The 26,836-nt window shown below is 34.7% G+C and overlaps 1 protein-coding gene across 4 annotated transcripts in view; it reads left to right on the top strand.

Annotated features, from left to right (window-relative positions):
- The first annotated feature begins 278 nt into the window (after nucleotides 1-278).
- Nucleotides 279-26,836, top strand: part of LOC120774401 — a 40,700-nt gene continuing 14,142 nt past the window's right edge. The window contains exons 1-3 of one of the 4 annotated variants that reach the window (XM_040104021.1): nucleotides 280-444; nucleotides 1,911-2,077; nucleotides 17,802-17,887. The gene's annotated coding sequence lies outside the window, so the exon portion shown is untranslated. Of the gene's footprint in view, nucleotides 445-1,910; nucleotides 2,078-17,801; nucleotides 17,888-26,836 lie in introns of all 4 variants that reach the window. The other 3 variants (XM_040104023.1, XM_040104022.1, XM_040104020.1) reach the window with 3 other exon arrangements.

The raw sequence follows: 26,836 nt of genomic DNA, 5'->3' as shown, positions 1-26,836 counted from the left end.
TCGCTACCCCATAGCTGCTCTTGCGCCAACGGTACGCGAGAAGTCTACAAAAACGATCACTGAGCTTGTAGAGAATGTATGAGCGAAGCAGTTTAAAGTGTTGGATTTTACGGCTGAGCGGGCAAGGTGTAACTAGCGCTTTTAGACGTGATTCTGTCTAATGCAACAAGTTATCCGCTAAGCTACATTGCGTGTGTGGAGAGTCCGACCATTAATATTAGCTAAAGCGGCTGCAGGTAAGCTTTGACGCGAGTGGCTAAAACAGTCGAGAGCAGATAATCAAACAGTGCGGGCCACGGTACGGAACATTGTGTGGTACTTACTATCATTATTGGTATATACATATGTATATACTTTTGGCAGTTGGGGAGTGTGTTGTGTTTTGCTAGTCGCTTGATCGCTTTTGTGTTTTCAAAACAAAAGACGAGCAAATATTTAAATGAAGTGAGTAAAAAAGATGTTGCTTTGCGATAGCGGCTTAAACTATTTTCGATATTAGCGAGCGGGTACATGAAGTGAGGTACATACTTTTTAAGCGTGAATCGTTAAGGTTTTCCAATGAAACTAAACAAATTTTTCAACATATCGTGAAGCGAAAAATTCAAGCAGAATTCCTCTGTAATGAGAGTTGTAATAAACTCATTTAAAAATTAACAATGGAGCATGTGTAGAGGAGTGGGTGTGAATGAGAGCGCGAGCTGAACGTTAGCGCAACAACAACAAAAGTTGCCAATTTTAACACTATGCAACGACTGACCCTTTATGTAATGGCAAATTTCGTGCAAAGGTGTGGAAATCATTAGAAAAAGTGTGTAAATGTGAATGAAAATACAACAAAAATTTAATTACTGAAATATTGTACAACAAGGGCATGAGTGTAAATGCCAGCAAATGGGGTCAGCAGTGAAAATGCATACAACAACGCTAGCGATTGAACACAAAATATAGATCTTTTTGTATAAATGTGTGAACACAGTTATTATTAATATATGTACCTTAAGTTGTAATGGTATTATTGTTTTACGAGAAAATTGAAAAATTTCATTAATTGTACACATAAAGATACCGCTCACCATTGCACCTACCCTCCATCTGATGAAATTAGCATAAATACATTAACTCAGCTGTTCCATAATCTTATTTAAGAAAGATATCTTTTACATTTATATAATTTTGCACAAACGCTCACACCTATAAAAAGAGTGCCAAATTGTATGGCATCAAACCTCCTCAATGAATTCGAAGTTTAAATGAATTTCGAGCTTGATATATAAGCTTATACTGCTTCCACGTATTGGCTAATTTTTAATAACTTCCCAACGAAGTGTGTGAGCGTAGCTTTGTCATTTTAAATTTTTGGCAACTCAAGGTGAACGGGCCAAGTCGGTAGGTAATCATTGGCTTGTCTCGCCTTCACAGTGTTGTTCGTATTTTATGCACATATGCGAGTATTGCTTCGTGTGTTTTGCGATTCTTCTCAACTCGTCCTCAAATAAAGCTTTTGAATAAAAAACAGCTGAGATTCATTAATTCCAGTTTTAACCAACTACAAAGTGAAATAGACAAAACGCCAATTTATCAAATGCACGACCAAAACAATGCACTAAGTAATGCAAAATCAAAGAATAATAATAGTTTAAATAAAAAACACTCAAAACCAGAAAATTAAGATATAACGTCGTAACGTCATCAACCAAAATTTTGTAGCAGTATGTGGCAGTGAGTGGTGGCAACAAGTTTTGGCTTTAACTTGCTTCTGCTTCTGATGCTAAGCTTGACTGCTCGGCTTGTTGCCGTTGTTCACAAGTATGTATTTTCATACTTTTGTGTGGCTGTATATGCGCGTTGTACATACATATGTACATTTTTTCGGCTAATTCAAAGTCTTTTCGGTCGTATTTGTGTTGTAGGTTTCGTGAACTTGTTTTAATGTACTTGTATTTTTCTCCGCTTGTCAGAGACTGAAAACATTGTTTTGGAGACTTTGACTACTCAGCAGAAGCGAATTTTTCAACAGAGCTTAAATTTGTTTAAAATTTTATATTGGATACACATTTTGAATGCCCGCAAAACTGAGGTGAGTTTCAAATTAACATAAGGTTTTCAAGTTTTCGAAATTTAAGCAAAATTGATTATTATGTTTACTATTTGAAATATTATTAACTGTTATATTAACTATTTGAATGCCTACATATTTCAAACTGTTTCAAAAAGAAAGCTAAATGTAAATATTTTATTAAAAAGTTTGTTTTATCGTTTTCGTATGGCTGCTACCTAAAATATTTTCATGGCCTCATAGAGCAGCCGTATACTGAGAAATTGCTTTTCAGTTAGTTTTTTCGAACGGATAGAGCAAAATTTTAATGGCTAGCTGTGCTTTTTTGTATGCTACGTTCATGTGTATTCGCATACATGACACACATATACATACATACATATGTTGTTTACTAACTATGTGGAAGGCTCCTTGATGGTTACCACTGAAGCGTGACGACTGTTAGCTAACTGATTTTCAAGTAGTTATGCCAACGGGTTGCATGTGCAACTCGGATAATTATTAAGAATTGTGATTTGAGCCAAGCACGCAACTGACAGACGAAGTGTGTTGCATTGAATTAACCCATTTAAAAATTAACTTGCGCTCCTATAATAACATACATAAATGGGCTACATTCATTATGTACGTACATAACTAAGAGTACAATATGAGTGGGTACGTATGTAGGTAATACTATATAGTACAAGTATGTATGTATATAATGATAATTTAAAGCATACACTATTTTTCGCAGAGGTTGTAATAACATTGAGGTTTAGAACTTACAAACTATAGTGACTTTTTGGGTACCAAAATAAAGATAAAGCCCGTCTGCCTTCTTGTCAATCTTTTTCAAAAAAACTTTTCACATTTGTTCTTATTGAAATGCAACAAGTCAAAGGCTAATATTATACAACAATTCTCCTATAAAATAATTTTGATTTCTAAGAAACATTTTATGTGAAAAAAAAATTAGAATTCATAAAGTTACCACTGTCAAGTCTTTCACTAGCTCCGGCTGGGAACAAAATGTCATTGTCAATAGTCATAATAATTATATTCAAAAGTCACTAAAAGGTTTTATGTAGAGGTTTAAGAAATTATTTTAAATTTGCGTCTAACTGTGAAATGAAACCGCTGTAATTTTGTATTTGTACAAGTTTATTCCAATACAACAATAATTACTTTTCGATATTTCCTTAGTAAACCAGGAGGTTTGTTTTATAAAATGTCTGTCCTAGATGGCAGAAAAAAGTCTAAAATATTCTACAGATTTTAGAACTCTTATTCTTTGCTGGCAGTTATAGCCGAGTTAAAAGGTCTCTTGTCAGAGGCTGTTGTTTTCTTTCCATTGGGGGCGTTTTTTTACGTGGTCGGTCCCAAACCCAGCGCTAAGCCCTGAGAGGGATAGTTTGCGTTTTCACTTTAGCTCGCCTTCAAACGGCTGTTCTGAGGCTTTCTAGAGGACACTTGGTCAAAAACCGGAAGTAGTGAGCTGCTTGAGCCATATGTAAAAGAATCCTTTTTGGCCACTCTCAAGTGAATGGTGCTCAGAGACTTTCCTCCCTTGCGTGAACTTCCACACAAGACTCTATCCAAAACTGATTTTAGAACTAAGGCTAAAATTGTTTTTCGAAAAATAAAATACGCAAACATATAATAGATGCAAACATATTATTGTAAAATACATAACTTCGAACCAGAATGGTGTGATTTTAACATGAACCGAGCAAAACTCGCGGCATGAAGCAATTCCTCTATTCCTTAAACAATTTGTCATCATTTCAATTTCGCAGAGATCACCGCCTTTAAGTGTGCTCTAATTGACCCAAAGATGCGGATTTTTCAAACTTTATTAAAAGTGATTAAAAAAAAGAAAGAATTAACTTTGTATGTATGTATGTATGTATGCTTTAGTGATTCGATATCGGCTTTCCGAAATGAGCAGTTTCTTGGCGTGTAAAAATGTTCAGATTGGTGTCTCAAAAACTGATTCACTTGTTGGTTTGTATATAAATATAGCAGACGGATAGGCGGACATTGCTTTTATGAGGTCTCCGGAGTTTCCTTCTGGATGTCACAAACTTCGGGACAATCAGTACACTGCTCAGGGCGTAACAAGTATGTATATATATTAGGGTGTGTCATTCTGAGGAAACCTTTTTTTCAACTGAAAAACAGGCTAAAAACTTTCGAAAATGTGAAAAAAGCCACTCAAAAGATGAGCTCTTAATATTAATATTAAGAGGTGCCTGTTTCAAATTTTCTAAAAAAAATTATTTTTTTGTGGTGGTTATTGTGCGGAGGTTATTATATGTGCACGCGATGGCTGCCAGTAGGAATGGTAAACTCGACTCCGATTCTGCTCGAGAATCGAGTTTTCTCGTAAAATAATCGAATTTTCGGAATCGATCTTCAGTAGTCGAAAGTAGTAAAAGTAGTTATTTAGTGCTAGTGTGGTTTTATGTAACCATTTTAAGACATAAAAATTTATGTCTGAATGTGTGCCTGTGATACAAAGCTGTATGATATCAAGTAACCAAAAAAACCGAATGAAGCACTAAGCTGCTTGAAATTAGAATGACACGCTCATTATATATACAGGGGCGGATCCATAGTTTTTTACTTGAAACATGAAGTTTATCATATTAAATATAGAAGACTTTAAGCAGTTAAATATCATAGTGAATAAATTTCTAATCGACCTTCCATATCAACTCCAACTAAATTGAAAAAAAAACACATTACAAATCGTAGACTTGCGGGTGACATCCTTTATTGCAATGTATAATACCGTAGTCAGTTCGTGTAATGGCTAGAAAAATTTCACAAAAGAAAACGATGTGGGCCAAGTTTTGAAAATCTTTTGAGAACTTCTTCTACAGTGACTTCAATGTCATGAAGCATGTGCCGCAACGCCAGCCCGCTCAATCTATCTTGAAGCATGTTCGTCCTCAGTCACGTTTTCATGCGGCGAAATGTCGAAAAAACGCATCCACTGCTCGCATTCGTCACAGACAGAATATGCGAAGATAACTACGAATTATAGGCTATAGGTCTACATCGGAGTTTTTTAAAGTTGCTTATGCAGTAGCCGGTAATTTGTTGTCTGTTGACTTTTGCCCCAATGGCACTGCCAGTGATCAAGTTCACCTTTAAGCTTCAAACGTCGCACGACATTGTCATTATCCAAAAGGTTTTTGAATCTTTCTATCAAGCAATCAATAGAATTTCTCATTTCATTGGTTTTCAAAGCACATGCTTTTTCTGGAAGCAGTAAACTCAGTTGAAATTCATTCAATGCTTTTCTAGAAAAGCGCGTCTTCAAATCTTCGCCGATTGTTTCCAACTGAGGTCCCTGTAGTATTCTTCGCAAGTTTTCATTTCCCTTCTAATTGGATTTTTTTGTCAACTTTCAGTTCTGTCGCCATAATTACCGTGTCTGAATAGAAGGATCGAAAATGTTCCTCAGATTTTTGACTGCGGCAGACGTATCTATCATATTTATATGATGCCTATTATGTTGGAAAACTTGGAAGATAAACCGTGGAGAATGTATCAATCGAACAAATACAGATCTTCTGAATCTGCAACTCATATATATGTAATATATTATATGATTTATAACAACTTTTTCACTCATGAGCACCTTTTTCTTAAATCAGACAACGATCCACATTGTTTTCCACGAACATTGACTTTAAATATTCTTAGCACGCTCACGATCATAAAATCTTAAACAAATCCAAACATATGTTACTTAATTCTAATAAGAAGAAACATTCGAAGTATCAGAATTGACTTTTAGTATACTGGAAATATATTATGACGATTTAAAGAGTTGTGGGAATAAGTGTATACAAAAGCTTCAGAGCTTATTGCGACAAGCAAAAAGGCAATGTCGCTTGCGATTTTTATCTCAGCACCAATATAAAAGTAGTCCTAAGCTAGTATATGTATGACGCAACATCGTAAAAACTTTCTATACTCCTTATCGTCCATTAAATTTGAATGTTGAATGCATTTTTATTGCTAAAACTAAGAAAGTTGATTTCCATTAGCACATATCAAGGCAAAATCTTATTTCAAAATTTTTATTTAACATTTATGGCAATGACAGCTGTATGACTAGCAATGGTTACGTGACACCAACATCGAAACACCACCAACATGGAAATGATGCGGTTTGTGCCGCATAATCACACGGCCAAGTTATGTACATATAAACTTATCGACCCACATGCCACTTATAACACTATACAATACAGCTGGTAGGTCTCATGGACCACTCGACATGTTCTACGAAACATTCTTGTAGATCTTTTGGTATTGGTGGGTGTTTGTCGATCAATCAAACATTTGACTGTTTACGCATTTTGCGAAACTCATACCAGCCAGCGAAAATCACATCTTAAGCCGCATTAAAATTATAAAAGCATTATTTGTTGGGCTGCAAAATTTTCTTAATTTAACAGAAATGCGATCGACCAAAACCGCGAAATGAACATGTGCTCGTAACATAATAAAACGTTGGCTTGTACAAGGTGGCTCATACCAAAACAGGCGGCACAATCGTGGGCGTAAAGTCTATAGTTGGCTCGTTGATTATTCAATTGGTAACTTGTTTGACCATTGACGCTTGCGGATTGCGTTCGCGTTGCTATGTTCGTTTCTTAAGTCTTTCTACATTTTTATTTTGCTGCTTACTTTTTATGCATTCGAAATCGTTCTTTGAATTTGTGACTTTTGCCAGCCAACGCAGCGAACGGCTTCAACATCGACCTACCCATGTCTGAGATTAACTGCTACTAGATATTTTCATACATATGTACGAATACACATATAGTACGCAGAAGCACAAATATATGTATATTTGGTTAGGCGACGCATCGGTCTAGCTTTTGCATAATAAATTTTCAGTGCTGCCATTGTCAACCAATTGTAAATAAATATTAACGCATTTATAAAGAGAAGGCATAGACTCATATATGCATATAGCCATTTACAATTTATACAATTTATACATATAGTACATATATATATATGTATATACATATATTGAGGTAGGCATACGTTCTTGCACTTGTTTTTCTTTTTGTTGATTTTGCGGTGGAATGGAATTTCTTTGTTTTGTGCATTGCAACATAGAATTTTTCAGCATTGTTCAATTAAATATTCAATGACTTCATTATTTTTGTTTTGCTCATTGAATAAGTTTAGCACGTTACATTTAAAATTGGTTGCACTAGTTGTTTACCAGAGAAGTGGTGTCTTATCGAATGAATTGTATGCAAATTTTATTAAAATGCAGTTGTTAAAGCTTGCTTACAAGAACTTACATTTGTATTCGTATTTGTATTTAAATGTGAATCTTTAAAGGAATTTTATTTGTCTTACAAAGTCTTGTTAAAGAAATAATTCGAAATCTGAAACTTTCGTTCAACGGCTTATGATTTTTAAGGGGTTACATGGGTTTCCTCGGCCTTTTTCAACAATTTTTTTCTCACATAAAAAATGAAATATTTTATTAGAATTTTTTATTATTACAAAAATACACTATTAACAAAAAAATTCTGAAATTTTTGTAAGGTAATATTTTAAACTCAGCCACTGCGTCGCCATTCCCGGTGACCCCTAGCAAAAAAGATGCGCCCGCGTTGGCAGGATAACTCCTTACAGGATCATCTAAAGTAAAAAAATGCGTGTTTTAGTTAAAAGCTTAACTTAGAAATTGAATGAAGGAAAAAACTGAAAATTGGATTTTTGGCGGACATTTTTACAAAATAAATAAAAATTTTTCTACTCTTTTTCAAATAGTTGTAATCGAGCAAACATCCTTCGTCGAAGTCTTTAAGAATTGTATCTCAAAGACCGATGTACAATTTCATAAAGACCGGTTGAGTAGTTCTCGAGAAATCTTGACAACCGACCTCAAAAGTACAGTTTCGGGACGTTTAGAGACGGCGCACTTAGCCTAGCTAGCCTCGAGCGTACAAGTTCTCAAGGCCGTATCTCCAAAACTATTATCCGGATCAACTTGAAAATTTAGGAAAATGTTTTAGAGGATTTAGGAAAATATTTTTGTTGTCGAATTAATAAATTAATAAAAAAAGTTTTAACCCCTTAATCACACAATTCTTTTAGTAGTTTTTTGACAATAGTAATAATAAACAATTATGGCAGCGGATAAAATCTTCAACCTAGGACTTAACACCAACTTCTCAACGTTTCTTGTAAAAGCTTTCCGTTCTAGTCAAGGTTGGTATAAATAATTTGAAAATATCGAGCTTTTTGGTACACACAATATTACATTCCTAATTGCTGATTATACTGAATTGTTGAGTGGGTATGTAGGTTACGATCTAATTGTTTTCTCTGTCTTATTTGGAAATATTTTTCAAAGTTTGTGTAGATGGAACGCAATTTTCTGAAGCAGAATTAAAAAAGAGTTAATTTCCATTTTATCTGAACTAATTTGTGTTAACTTCAGTTATATCTTCTAGCCATGAGATCAGGAAAGTAGACGATAAACGCTTGTGGAAAATTATTTTTTTATTTTTAGAGAAACTGGTATTCGAAAAAGTGTATTCAAAGCTAAAAAATAACCCATTGAGCAAAGTGTTTTTTTAACATTTTAATTTTGAATTAATGTTCATCCATGTTTTATAAATTGTCAAACATATTTCATATTGGCTGACTTCTTACATTCACACTGCTGTAATAGCTGAGCACATACACATACAAACGCCGAGAAGCTCACCGCATGCGGTGTTATGCTACTTCTGCTTGTACGACAATCATTAATAAGCTCCGTAGTTCATAAAGCTAGATTCAATTAGACTTCAGCAAGTAAATGTTGGTCCGACACATGTGTTGGTAATGTTCTAAATAGTATATGTATCCATGATGCATGTAGCGCTGTACTCAAATGCATACGCCTCTGTTGCAAGCTGCAAAAAGTTTGTATAGTATGTATATATCCACTAGTAAATGGGAAATTTATGAGATCCTCTTGGCATACGTTAAAGCTGCTAGGGCATCCCATCGCTCATTTGGTTTATGATCTAGCCGTTGCAGGAGTGATGGATGAGCATGCTCATACATAAATATGCACGGCACGCATCATCGCAGGCGGCCTCTCAGCGCTGACACATCATGAATTAAATACACTACCAACAGGGCAAACCACTGGGTAATGATGGTGGGGTGGTCGCGGCTGTCCTATTTAGCCATATTGAAATGAGATAACTGAAAGTGATGTTTCCATGCATTTTACTAATCAAACTCAACGTCAAGTGGAATCAAGACAGCGTATAGCATATTATTCTCTGCTTGCCACATAGTTAGTTTTGAAATCTGTGTAAAGTAGTGAGCATAAAAACTGCAACCAACTAAATGCATGAATAATATAAAATGGTTAAATCGCGCAGCCGCTTAGAAGAGTATTTTCAGTCGAGTCAATAGAAATGTTTCGAAAAAATTCATGTGCTATATAAGCCAGTTTAAGTTAATTTTTAGTTTTCATTTTTTTGGTTAAATTTGCTGAAACTTCTGTGCAAATATTAACCTTAGAAAAAGTTATGCAAAAGGAGGGTAAATTGTTAAATTTTCAAAAGTAATGGCATTCAATCTAATAATATTTGTTATAACCTCAAAAATATATATACTTTTGCTCAAATGTATGTACCATATATATATGTATATATAGAAAAGTTCGGTTTCTGGCTGCATCTAAGGAGAATTTCTTTTTATGGTAGCAACGCTGTATGTTTGTGTCAAAATATGCTCATGTACTACACATTAATATTTGACGTCCAATCTTTGCCCTTAAATTACTAAGTCATAAGATTAATTAATGACTATTAAATGAAGGCGTGCTTTTATGCAAAGTATATTTTCCAACCATGTCTTAGCATTAAAAAGATTTATTACACGTCAAACTGTGTGATTTCTCTTGTCTACATTCTTCATACTCCTCACTATACCAGTTAGTTGACCATATCAGGCATTAAAGGCAGTTATTTTTTTATAATACATGCAAACTTGTTTTACTGTAGGTATATGCTAAGTTAGCTGCATTCGTTTACTACTTGGTACTTTAATTTAAATTTATGTACTTTGAAATAACAATCTTATGGTATATGAATTAAATTATTAACAGACTGATTAAAATTGATTAAAAATATCTGTAATCAAAAGTGATTTGTCTGTTGGCTATACAAAAAATTTCTTTGTTTTGTTGTTGTTTGTAGTTCTGGAGCGAATATAAATAACAACTATTTCTTGAGAATCTAAAGTAATAACACTGTACAACACTCGAATGGGTATTGGACCAATCCAATTTATGAGATTGAGTTAAAAGTAAATAAAAGTAATTTGTCTGGTTCTCAAAGTTTGCTTCCAAAAAAGAAATTTATTTTCGAATTTCAAATATTATTACTAATTTTAGCAAACTTCTTCTTATATTATGACCAAATTCGAACAACCTGGCAATGATAGAAAGTGCATTCAATAAATAACGTTTCCGTTTGTGGTAATTATAACGGTATAGCTGACGTTTATTCAATATTTGATCCAAACTACGAAGTCTATTTCAGCCTGACATATTTGATGACAACTTGCAACAAAATTTGCCGTCTATTCAACAGGAAACGACCTACGAGTATGTCAGCCGGACAAAATTTTTTGTTTATGTTAAATGTTTTTCTGATATTTTGACTTTCATTAAAGCACAACCTTCTCTATTGGAATGACGTTTGATGACTGTGATGGTTAATCTAAACTAACAACATGGTTTTCTGGTTTCCATAGAGGCCAGAGTCTGCTCCTATGTTTCTGATCATTGTCAACTTGTACTATCCCATCATGGTTATTTTTGCTGCAAACCATTTATCTGACTTCCCTAAACGCTTTTTATACAATTATATTATTGCTAATCCAAATCCCAAATCCCTCAGTAGGAAAACCTCCATAAACAGGGCGCTTTACCCTCATTTGAATTAATGTACAAAGGTACAACGCATATTTAAATATCTTGTGGTTTTTAGGAGTTCATTTAGGGCTATAGGATTATGGTGAGCCTTCTTGTTCTTCTTTACTGGCGTAGACACTGCAATTTTTTCGCAACGTGGAGCCAATTGGAGATACCAAGCGAAAATAGGTCCTTTTCCACGTGGTATTTTTCAACGGTGTGGAGGTCTTCCTCTATTTCTTACGACTGCGTCGAATACTCTCAGAGCTGGAGTGTTTTCATTCTTTCGGACAACATAACCTTGCCAGGGTAGCCGCTGTTTCTTACTTCGCTGAACTATGTCAATGCGATATTCGCCGTGGCCAACGCGTAAAGGACTATAAATCTTTCGCAGAACTTTTCTCTCGAAAACTCGCACCGTCGACTCATCAGTTGTTGTCATCGTCCTAGCCTCTGCACCATATAGCAGGACGGGAATAATAAGTAACTTATAGAGTCTGGTTTTCGTTCAGCAAGAGAAGGCTGTACTTATCAATTGCCTACTTAGTCTAAAGTAGCACCTGTTGGCAAGAGTTATTTTGTGTTGGATTTCAAAGGTGAAGTTGTTGTTGCTGTTAATACTGGTCGCAAATTAGACGAAATAATCTACGACTCCGAAGTTATGACTGTCAACAGTGACTTGGGAGTCTAGTCGAGAGTAGAACGACTGTTTTTTTGATGATAGGAGATATTTCGTCTTGCCCTCGTTCACTGCCAGACCTTTTTGCTTTGCCTCTTCATCCAGTCTGGAGAAAGCAAAATTAACGACGCGGATGTTGAGGCCAATGATATCTTACAAGCTATATAGCTGATAGCTGTACAATCTTATAGAAGCTCGAATTATTTTCTCCAAGACTAGATTGAAGAAGTCGCACGAAAAGATGTCGCCTTGTCTGGAATCTCGATTGGTATCGAATGGCTTGGAGAAGTTCTTCCCGATCCTGACGGAGCTTTTGGTTTTGCCCATCGTCAGTTTATACAGCCGTATTAGTTTTGCGAGGATATTAAGTTCACACATAGCAGAATAATGGCAGCTCCTTTTCGTTCTATCAAAAGCAGCTTGGAAATCGACAAAGATATTCTCTTTTCCGAGATAAGGCGCATGATGAATATCTGGTCAGTTGTTGATTTCCCGTGCCTAAAGCCACACTGATAGGGTCCAATTAGTTGGCGCAGATTTTGGGGTATCCTTTTTTTGTGGATTGGCAGAGTACATTTATATTCCAATCGTCGGGCGTGTTTTCATCTCACCATATTATACAAAGCAGCTGATACATGCACCTTGTCAGTTTTTCGCCGCCGTGTTTTAATAGCTCGGCCGGCAATCCATCGGCCCCACTGCTTTGTTGTTCTTTAGATGGGTAATTGCTATTCGAAGCTTCATGTTTCTTATTATTAACCCATTAAAAAGATCGAAAGACCTAACCATAATATAACCATAAGTATAACCAATTATACTCGTTACTGATAAGTGACATTGGCGATAAAGTTGGCTCCATTTTGGGCTTAAAAAACTATGTGTTCGTAAGCTCTATCAAACAATGAACTGATGCTTGTTCAGTCGTAAACATTGTTCTCTTGTTAGTTCATGCGCTATTTGTACAGAACATATGTAAATATCAATTACAAGCCATATTGACAACTAGGTAGAAAGCAATACTATATACTATGAGGTAAATATTTGAGCCAACGAGTTGCATCTATCGAACGTAAATATTATAATTAATTTTAGCGAGGCAGTCACTAACACAATTTTATTAAATTTGAACAAAATATACATGTAAATATCCTTGCCAAATATCACGTTCATACATGCATAAGTATGTATTTTAAGGTGTGAAAGTATAATGTTGTAAGTCAGCGATTACATCGCCGCAATCTCTGTGAATTTATTGCAATATTTCGCAACACACGCTCACTTAAGTGTCTGTCTGTGGAGAGAAAAAGCAGGAAACTTTGCGGAAACTACTCCTCTCGCATGTACATTCATATGTATATTATATAGTACATGTATACTCATTCAAAAAGCACATAAATGCGCAGCATATGTATAAAGGAATTGTTAGATAAACAATAATAATAAGACGGAAGACAAAAGCTGGCGAAGACAAAGTAAAACCACAATGACTTAAAACGGCATTTACATGCAAAGTCATTTCTAAGCACATTGAATGCTTTGAGATAATTCCGACATACAATAACAATTATAAGTAATCCAGGTACAGCAAGAAGAGTGGCAGTAAGTCTGCATAAGAACATAATTTAGTTTTCAGCTATAATTATTTTCTCATTAGAGTAATTACATATAAAGAAATTTTGTTTCTTCAGTTTGGTACAACGAATACACTATGTAACAGAATTAAGAAAACATGTGGAAGCTTAGAATGCCACGTGGGTAGATATAAAGACATCGAATATACATGAATTTTAAAAACGCACAATTCAAATCTGCATTTGAAACCGAAAATGTTGAATTTAACTTTTCGAAGTACAGTGTGGTCTGTGGGGTATTAGAAAAAGTGGAACTACACGAAAAAATGGTAAAATGGCGTATACTCACCACAAATACAAAAAAAACGAGGTCTAGTTTGGAGCATGAACATAAGCATTAACGTTTAAAGAACAAACCACAGGTCAGTAGGAGTTCTATGTTAGGTAATGAGCTTTAAAAGAGTAAACCCTTAATTTTTTTACGTTTAGTTTAATGTCAAGATTACCAGATTACCATTGGAGAATTCACAAAACTAATGAATTCCCAAAGAAAACAAAAACAATGAAACAAACTGCATAGTTTTTGTAAAATGAACAAGAAAAAAAGTTAACTTTGGTTACAATGAAGCATAAAACCCGCCATAAATAAAAAAAGGATTTTTACAAAAACTTGGTTTTAATCGGTCAGCTTAATTTCTTCGAAAATTGTAGCATTGTCAAAAACAATACCCAATGCCAAATTTAATGAAGATATCGCATCAAATTAAAAAGTTTTACATACAAACCCTTTACTTCGATCGTTCAGTTAGCACGACAGCTATATGCTTTAGTAGTCCAATAGCAACGGTTCCGACAAATAAGCAATTTCTTGCGGAGAAAAGGATGTACACAAAATTTTAGATCGATATCTCAAACACTGAATTACTAGTTCACATACATAGTATACAGACAGACTGACATGGCTAAATCGACTCAGCTCGTCTCGCTGGTAATTTTTATATATATTAATCTGATGTTTCCTGCTGGGAGATACAAACTTCGTGGCAAACTTATAACATATACTGTACAGGGTATATCAACTTCAATGAGTACCTTGGACAGACTATGTATTCTGACGTAACTTTATAAAGTAAGAAACTTTTGTATGTTATTTTTAAAATTTAAAATACTTTAATTTCATTAAAAATTTATTAATATAATTAAGCAAAAAATTTATCAAGAAAGTAAATAATGCAATTATATTTCACATCGACGGTTTTTAATACTCTTTATCCTTACATTACTTACTAAAAACTGCCGCTTTTGTTTCCAATAAATAGTTGTATACAGGAATGTAAGTCTGCGTGCGATTCTCATTCTTACTCCTTTCAAGGAAAGGGCCACGCATTTGCTTTCTTTACAAAAGTATTCCGAATCTCCCCTTTTCAACTTAAATATTTTTCAACTTAAATATTTATCTGAAAATTGTTGTGTCTGCTCGCTGGCGGACAGCTTGTTATCGGAAGACTTGTCTGTCTAGCGGCCTGTCTATTCATCCGACAATAGACAAAGGTAGTTCGTATGGGCATAATTTTGCTGATTTACCCACAGATATTATGGGCCGACGCATTTATTCGCATGCAAGCGTTATACTGCCGCCAATGCTTTGGTTGTACGAGTGTACTTGTATGAACACATGTTCATACATATGTACACGAGACAGCATCGCGTCATTTATTGTTTAGCCGCAACACGCCAACAATTTCCTGCTGTTGGCATTGCGCCTCACATGCAACGCTGCACACCGACTAACCTATCAACCAACAAATCTGGTTGGAAAACCAACTTAATAATGCAACCAACGCACCTTCCGCCCCAGAGCAAAGCAATATACGTACATATGTATGTATGTACTTATGTTCGAGTATGTAACACATATTGTTTTACCAACGCCAGCAGCCTCCTCTCGGAGTTACACTAGTTCCGACCACGCAGAATTCACAAAACTATTCGGCTGCGCTCCGACAGCTGGTATGTAAGGTATACTGCACGTTGTGCAATTCCTCTGGAATTTCCGCCCTTGCATTACAAAAAAGCAACTATCTTATACAATTCAAAGTCTGTACAATTGGCTGTTCACTTGTTGGTTGTATCATTTGATTTTTCGCCTGCGTCGGGTTAGAATGTGAGAAAAATTGCGTAGTGAGAAATAAATATAATAGAAAAGGTTTTGACGACGATTGAGGCACATAATTTTTTAAATTGAGAAATGCCTCGATTACTTAGTGAAATCATCATTTTACCAATTATTAAATTTTTTTTATATTGTACTAAAGTTGAAATATAACCATCTTACATATAAATTGTACTTTAACAGACTAAGGTTCTATAATAGCATTTTTTTTCTTAAAAATCTTTAATGGGTTTTTTGCAATTTGGCATGAAAGAGATGGAATTAATATAAAAATTGGAATTTTTAAGAACCTTATGGATTTTCCCTGCTTCATATCTTTATGTACTTGTATAAAAAGGCCGTGTCACGTTGTTTGCCTGCGTTGGGCTCCTAAACTATTGAACCGATTTTAGTAAAATTTAGCACACTCTGTTCAGTTCGCACCAACTTAGAAGGTAGGATAGTTAAAACGATTCATAAATAAAGAATACAGTAAAAGCTCTCTTAAACGGACGCCCCTTTAAGTGGACAACTCTATTAACTGGACAGAAACGCTGGTAACCAGACACTGAGAAAGCAGCCTTAAATTCCTTATTTTTTCAATGAAATTTATTTGCATGAACGTATTCAAAATTAAAAATCAAATACAATTCCTTGGATTCTTATACCGACAAAACCGTTTTCGCCTTTATTCGTAAATAAAATTTTCACTGTATTGAATAGTTTATTATATGAATTATAGCATAAAATGTATACCACAGCAACGCGTGGCCTGATCCCCTAGTATTAGGCAAGTATAAATTTCACTTAATGCCATATCGAAATATCTGCATGAAATATAGGGAGATATTAAAAGTTTTGACCAATCGTTGTTCTTATTGTAAAATGTGAAAAATGACAAACAAAGTTTTCGACTTTCAAAGGTCAATCGGCCATAGATCAAACGGTATAAGGACAAGTTTGTACCGGAAGTCAAAAATGCTCGGAATCACTGTTATTCGGTAAAGTGGGCCGGTAAGGGTTTAGCTGAACTTTTTGGGTACCGCGTGAAATTATTTTAATTGTCTATCTCGCACATGATAACACAGCGCTATTGCTCTACAGCTGTATTACTGTGCGGTATCGGATGATTGGCCTGGGATAAAAGTTAGACAAAAGACTTCGACATCCATAAATTCTACACGAGAGAACATGCTTAGATAAAAAATTCCACCAATTTTTGAAGTTGAATCAAATTTTGGATTATTTCTAATTAATTTACTTTTAAATTTGTTGAATAATATGTACGCGTATCGACGCTATAGATTTTCCTTCATTAAAAAAAGAGGCTTATATGGCCTCTGCTTTATATGAAATATTTATTGTTTTATATGCTTAGTACAGTTATATTATTTACATTACTAAAGACAAACGGGTTTTTGAAGGAAAAATAAAATTGCACTTCTTTACTGCTGAGTGCTTGACTCTCTGACCTTGAAGTGCCTCAAATGCGATAAATACATATGTATGTAGTCATATTTTTCTCACTTGTGACGTGCATCACGCATCATTAAAGCAAGTTGTGGATACGTGTACCATATTTATATTTTCTCACCTATCTGGGCGATAAAAAACTTGATTATTTACTTTTGCGAATTTCAACAGCTGTAAATTCACTTCAAATCGCATTTGCAAAATATTTTATTGGCGGAATATACGATTATCGATAATTAGATTATATATAGTTATATAAATATATTATATTATGAATAAATATGAACGTATCTCGTCTAACTGTTAAAGATGGCTATTTAAACGAGTTTAAGGTATAAATTCGTGAAAAACCAGTTACCAACTAGCAAATTGTGACAAGTTAAAAATAAATGAGAAGTATACATTTATGTTTTGATTTAAATATATACATGTGTTTTTACATAAAGTTATCATATTCAAAACAAAATTAGCAGTGAAAAATTAATAATTCGATAAAGGTGATAATATACCAATTATCACCAAATCCAAATCATTTCCGTAAATCGATCAAAATCTTTTGCAATTTCAATTTGTCGCAAACATTTTTCAGCATTAAAAATAGTGAAGTGATTACTCATCATACATATATTTTAAAAGATGCCACACAAGTTATTTCTTCCAAGAATCAAAAAGTGTCATTATTTCTATAGCAATAGAGCTTTAAGTAGACATTTTACATTTTTGTCTGACCAGTAATAGTAAATTGCAATAATCGCCTATGACAAACGTCAATTTTTATATTTTTATTTTATAGTTTTTACACAAGTAAAGTGATGTAAAAATGTACATATGTATTGTATTTTGAATATACGAAGCCTCGATTACACATCTTTGTAAATTCACTCACGTAGTGTTTATTCTCTTCTCGTTTTTTTCAGGTAAGAACCGCCAGGCGTAGCGTCAAAGCGGTAAAATTTCCTCATGAACGCAAATCGGCTTTTATTTGGATTAGTCACCATAAAGCGTATGTGAATAAATCTCATAAAATTATACATATGTACATACGTTTGCATATTGAATTCTATACATACATACATATATTTAATATATAATATTTTCTATATGTAATATATGCAAGCACATACGCAGTGCTGTGAGTCTTGTATTTTTTGCAGTTTGAAAGTCAAGATTTGAGTTTATATGTATAAAGAAATATGAATGCCTAACATTAATAGCCCTGGGCAGCGCGTATATTTTTTAGGCTTGCTCAACAAGAATTCGTCATTATCTGAAACAAGGTGTGTCACCACGCAATTCCATATAAAGCTGCTTACGTTTAGACAAATAATCACTATTTACTGAATCAAAGGTGTTCGAACACATATTAATAAGTAGATAGGAGAGTAGCTCAGGTTCGAGAAACTTGTGGTTTGATTCCCTTATTTTAAAATGGTCTTATTGTCAAGCGGTATCGGTATACGTAACTCCATAACTTAGAAACGATATGTACATACATATTTATGTAAATATGTATTAACGAAACTAATATTCCCTTCGATAACAACTAGTGAATCTAAGCTAATTCAACAAGATTGACATATTAATTTACAACATAATGCAATGCAACAACAAGCAAAAAAGTGCGAAGTTCGGGAAAATATACTATATGGACTAAAATGCCTTTGGTCTAACCATTTGGCCTAACTTTGGTCTTGACGTCCAAGTGATCCATTAACGCACAATAACATTGTTTGGCGGCGGTTTGGGCGTCTTTTACAGGGAAACAGCTATTCTGCAGGCTGCCGATTGAACTCAGGTGTGTAATGTTGTCTCTATTGCCACAAAAAGGTACATAAGTCGTACTAATTGCGCTTAGTAAAGGTCAGATTGTCTTCTGAGAGTCGAACACTTTTGTTTATTTCGATCGAGTTTCAAAATACGCGGTAACCCTATCGTGCAAATCTTTTTCATTTGAAAGTGATTTTTGGATATTTTTACCATTGCGTTCCTTTGACTTTTCAACTAAATCACACAATTTCATTTAATGAAGTTTATGAACTTCCGTGATGTTTTCTGACGTTACTGATCGTGATTGTGATCAACCTAAACTGGGTGCTTTATGTTTACGTTGGTACGGTTATGGTCCTTTGTGGAACCATAGAAAAGAAGAACTCCTGTGTTCGAACTTATAAATTAACAAAATACATAATAGCCAATACCTACATACGTCAATAGGCGTTTAATTTCAACTCCCGCCAGTTCGGTGGGATATCTGAAGGTATGCGCTTCCAAGTGTTTAAGCCTCAACAGGATGTGCTGAGTTGTTTTCACTTCATTTTCTTCCATAAAGCTTCTACAAATGGCGTCTGGTAAGATTACCAACCTTACAGCATGGACGCCAATGAGGCAATGGCCTGGTAAAAACCCCACAACTAAGAAGAGGCTAGCTTTACTGAAGGCAAAAATGTCACTAGATCTTCTGCGACCGGTGTTGGCTCAGCGTAGGCCTAGTTTTCGCGAAGCCCAGCTATCTAGTAGCAGAACACAAGAGGATACGGTAGCAACGACTCCCATTCTACCGATAGCGGATCTAAGGTGCCTTTCCTTGCTAGCTCATCAGTTTTACAATTTCCAGCGATACGGTTTATAAGACACCGCCATAGTCAGGAAGTCTAAAGATGGAGTTGATAGAGAGCTCCTGACAATAGACCTCTCCACTAACATTCCCCGCAAGCTTTGACCCATCCGCACAGAAGCTCACTGCCCCTCTTCTCCAACGGCTTCCTCCCACCCATAGCTCCGTCGTCATGTTTATTGTATTATGTCTGACTTATTCAATTTCTTAATTTATAAAGACAAAGGTTTAAGTTTGTGTACAACAACTCTTAAGACGCTCCACTTTTCCAACTTCCATATCTTTAGAAATAAAAGTTTATAGTGTGTGGTGTTTTCAAGAATAATATTTCTATTTGCCCTCAGATATCCGGATACTATTTTAGTAGAATGTTCACATTAAACCTAGAATATTTACGTCAAGCGCTCTTAATCTGCTTTAAACAAGTTTATATATATCTAAATGCATCATGCATCATGAATATCATGGCGATTGTAAGGTATACTATATATTTAACTTTATGAATAAAGTGGTTAAACCAGTAATTGCAGATTTCTAAGCACACTTTTGCAGACGACTTTATACATATGTACATATATACGGTTAGTATTTGCGCCTGCCACATACGGCTTTCACGCTCACATTTGTGCATCAGAGTGCAATTAATATAAGGAAACCTGCCAGCTGACATAACAACTTTCGTGCTGCTTAAAGTGCAAGTAAAAGCAAAATGCAACGGTCTCAAGTGGTCAGACGGTATAACCGTTAGGCGCTTACGTGCTAAAGTCATATTAGTTCAATAACGCATAAACCGCTTTCACTGTTTACAAATGCAAGTGATTCCAACGGTGCGATGGGCATAAATTGCGTTTGAAGCATTTTTTGTAAACAAAACATAGAAAATATTAGCAATATATTACATATCTTAAAATATGTTTATGATAAAGGAGTTTTCAAGTTCCTAATGAGGCCTACGGCCGACTACGGCTAAGAAGTGAAGTTAGTGGATGCTCAAAGCCGAGCCGAGGGCAAAATATTTTGTGCCTAAAACAAAAATTACAAAATCCGTTTATTTACTACTTCCCGACAGATCAAGAAATTGGAGTCATAAATTTGATCTTAAATATATTAAGAGCGGGTATTTTAAATATTGCTCTACCAAATTCATCGTAATTCTTTGTATGCAGAACTTGAGATCAACATACTAATGAGCTATGCAACACGCGAGTCAGTGCCGAAAAGCGCTTCGAAGGTTATTTCACGCATTCGTCAGCTTTGCGCAATACTCAGTTTTGAGCTTTCACTCTACAGGCACCCTTAGTCTACCAGCCAAACGATGGATGGATGATCAAAAAATGTAATTTAACACAGTCGACATCGAGACCAATATCGATCTTGGCGAACTTCCAACCTTTTTATGCCATTTTTATAGTATTTGTGAGAATAAGGATATGTGTAGTTACTGAATCTTTGAGGAAACATAAATTTCTTCAACTTTCAATTGGGCCGTTTTTCCACGATTTCCTTTTTCACATGTTTCAGTCGACCAAACAACAATATCGTGGAAGACATATGTATGTACATATATCAAGAATAACGTGAATTGGACATCATAAAATTAATTTGATTTTTCTTTAAATTTCTTATTTGAAGAGTATATTTTATGTTGAAGAAACCAAACAATAATGAACACGTTGCTTTACCGAAGATTTTTAATGCTTGTTTTTGTTTAAACATATTATATAGAAGCAGATTATGATTTTGCCTTAGATATATCTCACCATAAATAATGACACATTATATTTATATGACTAATTATAACTAGATTGGTAGAATGATTTATGAGTAAGAAATTTTGCGAACGGAAAGAATTCGTTGACGGAACATCTCTTCAAAGCAATCGAGTTTCGTGTAAAGCAAGTCATTCCACATATATGTATGTATCTATACATCTTAATAGTGCTCTGCGAACTGAAGCGCTAACAACTTAATTGTCAGATGCCTAGCTACTTGTAGAACTGTGAAGCCACTGTTTTTTTTTATTTCGCAAAACTGATGAGGGATGAAGAAACTTAATTGCGGTCCCACTAACAACTACATGATGTAGATAGAAACAGATATCTTGCGGTGGTATGGATATATTTAAGAGTATGTTATCCAAAAGTGTGCCATTCAAAATCTGTTACTTCTATTATAGAATGTTGTAAAATTTAGTAAATTTTTTAAGTATGTGTTCCTTAATATAAATTTTCGTGTATTTGACTCACTCATTTTTATGTTAATGATATATTGACTTCTTGTCCGCTTCAGCTGCCAAACCGATTATACCGTGGCTTTGTGCTCAATTTCTTGCAGGTACATTGACCTTTTCTTCCAAAATTTATTTGGTCTACATTTCAGAGAACTAATACAATATACAGGTACACCAACCGCCATTTCTTTTGTTGTGTATGTAAATACAGACACATATATGGTACATACATATGTAGTATGTATTTAGCACATATAAGTATTGTGATTCTCAGTGGTGAGTTAAGTCAGCGGAAATTGAGAAGATTGTTTTGCAAAAATATAATATATGCTTATGTAAAATTAAATAAATGATAGAAATACATAATGTTATCATATACATATGTATGTCTTCTTCGCTTCTCAACTATCAGATATTTTTGTTTCCAAAGTATTGATTTCTTTAAATACATACATTGTATATAAAGCGAAGTATATATTTTTATAAACAAAGAGGTATTAAAGATGAACGATTTTTTTGTTTTAACGTGGCTATACAAACACATTAGCTTTGTTCATGCATTTTCTATTAGTATTAGGGCTAATTTACAAATCTATAAGCATTTTTCAGCTTGATATTTCTAATGAGAAATTTTTATAAATTTTGTTGTTATGCTATAATTTTTTGTGCGTGTATTTAAGAACATGTTGGAATGCTTCAGATTGAAGAAGTGGTATAATTAACACAAAAAAACTATTTAAAACTTCAAGCATCCTCAACTCTTCAGTTTTCATTGTCTTTCGTGGTCTTTTGTTTTTGAAGCTAGTACATACCACGTGTCGGCGGTACAAAGCGCATGCCTACAAACTTGGAATTAATCAGAGTGACTGATGTAAGAATTCGTTTTCAGTACTGTCAAAACACACAAATGGCCGTGTGCCCGATAACCAGCGGTGGACCACTAATTACGGCAATCAACGCCAACACTCAGTTTTATGTGGCAACATCATTGCTCCTTTAAGTTAATACTTTTTAGCTTTAGCGTTGTTGCGTTCTTCATCACTTATGTATATGTATACGAGGTTGTTACTTAAAATTCTACTTCGGCTTTAAGCTTGAAACCATTTGTTTGTGCCAAAATCAGTACGGCTAATAATCAGAGAGTCAGACAGTTTGACACACGTCAGAAGCACATGAATACAGCATGTGAGAAGCAGCAGCTTATAGGCGGAATGAACTGCTGTTTGGATATGCATGGTGACAGCGCAGGCAGGCGAGACTTAGAGCGATACGAGAAATAATGATTAATCATTTTTGTTTTGCTCAGTATTTTAAAACATTTTTTCCGTCGGCTAAATGCTAATTTGGCATGATGATGTCAGTACCATGCGACTTGGTTGCAACATTCACTGAATTGTTGAAAGAGGGCACTAACAGTTGCAAATAAAAGTTAAAAATTGCTCTTCCAATATATCTACATGTTTAAAAAATGCTTATCGTTAATAACTTACAGACTTATGCCGAAGGCAAGTAATAAAGCTCCAAATTAGCGCGCACTAAACATACGAGTAATATAACTGTTCTTGCTCTGGAAATAATTTTTCATATAATCCGATAACTTACTGCACTGTGCTCTCGTAGATGTATCAAGTTATGTGACAGATAAATTGATCACAAATTGATATATCTTAGTGCAGCTTGGTCATTTATGCCTGTTAACCACATTAGGGGAATCGAAGCATAGCATCCTCAGAGCATAAAAAGTTAAGCGAATTTAAGAATATTATGGCTTGTGAGTATCTTTTAGATTGAATCGAGGGTAGTTTTTAGGATTATTCTATTGAGTATTATATTTTGAATGAAACCTGAAAATTTGACTTTCCTTATAATAATTATTTTAACATTCACTTTGGAGAGCTTGCTTCTTGTAATATATAAGTATTCTATTTTATACAAGATAATGTATATATCTTTGTACGCTAGTCTCAAGAATTTTATTCGCAATTTCTCTTGCGAATTTCGCCTTACTTCCATTTGTCTATCTGATGGCATACTCGTACTAAATTTAAAAGACGATTTACCAAGAAAACATAACCTCAAAGTTAATTTCATTTAACTTGTTGTGGCAGCTTTCTACGTAAGAGTATCAAGATGTCTCCCATTCTGCTGGATAGATCAAAACACAACACAAATTGAACAAAATACTGTTTTATATAAGTGAAACTTGGTGAAAGAAGACAATACACCAAAAGAGAAAAGCCAAAATACATATATAAAAACTTTTGGGTAGCAATATGATATTCATCAAAGGTGCTCCTAAAGAGGGTCAAATAAGCAGACGCCAAATGCAACAGAATTGAAGAGAATCAAAAACAAAAACTTAATAGCGATCTTTTGATTTGTTCGTGCCTTTAAAAGAGTAATGACGACCACAACTCATTACATGGTTATCACAACAATCATTTACCAACAATTGTATAAACAAATTGGAACAAGCATTAAGTACCCATTATAAGCGTGGCTTTAACAATGTCAACAAGAAAAGACGTTGAACACTCTGAATGCCTTTGTGTCCTACAATATGAAAGTGTCAATTTGGATGTTTCTACGACTGTGGTACTACAAAACAGAATGCTTGCTGCACAAGCTGCACTCACTTTTCGGTTTACTCTTAGCTCATGATTTTTTAGTTCTACTATTGTTAATGACACTCAGCCGTAAATGTATATTTACACACATACAAATGGCATGCGGAGAGCAAGTCAAGTGGCATGGAAGATGGGATGAAGCTACGCTTGCCGCTTTCAGCAATGCGCTTAATTATCTGATGGCACTAAACTAGAGTTACTGTGAGACCTTCAAGTACCTGCGGGGCCAAGCGAACACAATATTAACAAATTTGAAAAAAAAAACCGTCTTAGTCATTGGTAGAAATTCCAATGGTTGCTGTTGAAAAGACGTCCCTTTATAAGAGTGCTTTTCAAACATCATTGATGGTTTGTGGAAAAAATATTTAATCTCAAAAAATATTCCAATTCCTTTAAAACGGTAGGCAAAAAAGCTAATCTTCATTTAGATAATTTTAGAGTATAAATTAATAAATATGTTTTATAATCATCCGTACAAGTAATATGTATGTGCTCTCTGCCTTATTTTTGACATATGACCTTTCTAGAAACAACATTACTCGGCAAACAATTCACAATACTAACATTAATTACATCCCTAGTCTATGGTTAAATTGCTGCCATCTTCAGTAATTTAACACCGTTGGTGAACAACCGTAACCGAGTACAAAGGGGTCAACATTCTTCAACATATAGCCATGTGAGTTGGTAATTATCACCAATGTCATTGCGTGAGCGTATCACCAAATTTAAACACATGTTTATAGACCTCAAGTGTTACGGTGGCAAACACAAACATACAATTTATTGCGCTGCATTGGAGCATGAACTCTTAAAACGACTGGGTACCTGTGTCTGCGTACGAACGTGACTGCTAATATTCCACAAACTGTTGTCGCATTCTAGAGCTATAGACGGTTTCATTGACAAAATGATAGAAACTCTGCGCTAGGCTGGAAGGCACTGAGCAAAGTGTACACAGAGTTCAAAATAGTTGAGAAGTCAGAGTGTTATGTGCAGATGAACTCTTGTTTGTATAATATACATTTATGTTTTGAAAGCAGTTTACTTTGCGACAATGGTCATACCACTAGCTATAGTAGTTTCCGAGGGAATTAAAGAAATTACCGCTTTAATCGTTCATCTTATGATGTAATCAAAACAGAAAAGGTGAAAAGTAAATTGAGTGTAATGCAGTAATAAGTAAGAGCCAAAGAGGAAAGTCGATAGTAAAACGAATGTAAAGTCAATTGTGGGCACAAATGGATTTAAATGTGAATGTATGTGGAGAGAAAACGTTAAAAGCGATGAACATTTGCTAAAGCAAGGCAAAGCAGGCCACAACTAAAGCGGCGGTTGGTAGTGAAGGCCACTTTTCGACTCGACCAAAACCAGTCAATTTTCGTCAGTTATAGCTGGCTTTAAGCAAGCAAATTGCTACAGCGTCATTAGGCAGCGGTAGAAATAACATTAAAATATAAGCGATAGTATAAAAGAAAAGGCGAAGAACAAAAGAAACTAAATAGAAATAATACTGGCGCTGATATAAGCGCTTGTCAAGCTTGGAATTGAGGCTATTCTGGCGCGTGCACTGCCGGAAAACCACTAAAACCACTCACGACGAAACAATAATAGGCAAAAAATGGGGATATATAAGAAGGCTAAGCCAATCACAACAATATAAAATCAAAGTTTTACAGCAAGCTATTCCATTCTTATTGGTAAAATGAAGAAAAAAATGCAAATAATGTGCCATTGGCAACGCTGGCATCCGTATTGTTGACCGCGCCGAAAGTCTTGACTCTTTGCAGATTGACTTTGGCAGCAGCAAAAATATGGAAAATGCTTCTAACGAATCGTGGCCAAGTTGAGCGAGTCGCAAATTAAGGATTATTAGCTGCTAAAAGCCAAATTTATTTACCGCAATAAAAATAGTTCATTTATTTTCTCGCATTTACATTCTATACATACTTTGTGCTATGTTACGGAAAAGATAAATAATGTTTGTAGAAAAAATTCCATATTGTCTTCGCATAAATGCATTTTATTGAATGCATAATAGTGATCCCGTACATACTTATATAAAACTCATTCTGTATGTACTATCATTATAGCCTTACTTAAAAATCCGAATATCTCGAAAATTATTAATGATAGCAATTCTGCACTCAGACATTTTTTGTAGCAAATAAAATTTTCTAGTAGTTCGTCATTTAATCATCATTTTTCTATAGCTCTTGTCATTTAAGAAATATATACAAAAAAATGGAATTTTCGTCAAAAAATCTGGTTTAGAGTCCCGTACTACCTCGCCGGTGTGAGTTTTGACTTTGTCGCAATGGACACTTTTGTGGAGTGTTCAATTCTGAGTAATTTGTGTCTAAAGTCAAAGCCATGCCATATGCCTCTGAGCTATAAAAGTTTAAAGATAATTTACGATTTTCATGTATTTTCAATGGATAATCCTTAATGTTAATATTAAAGGCTCAAATTTTAAGGGAA

This window comes from Bactrocera tryoni, chromosome 4, assembly GCF_016617805.1.
Source record: "Bactrocera tryoni isolate S06 chromosome 4, CSIRO_BtryS06_freeze2, whole genome shotgun sequence".
NCBI lineage: Eukaryota > Metazoa > Arthropoda > Insecta > Diptera > Tephritidae > Bactrocera > Bactrocera tryoni.
The sequence above is the reverse complement of the archived record's forward strand: the minus strand, read 5'-3'. Positions and strand labels throughout refer to the sequence as shown.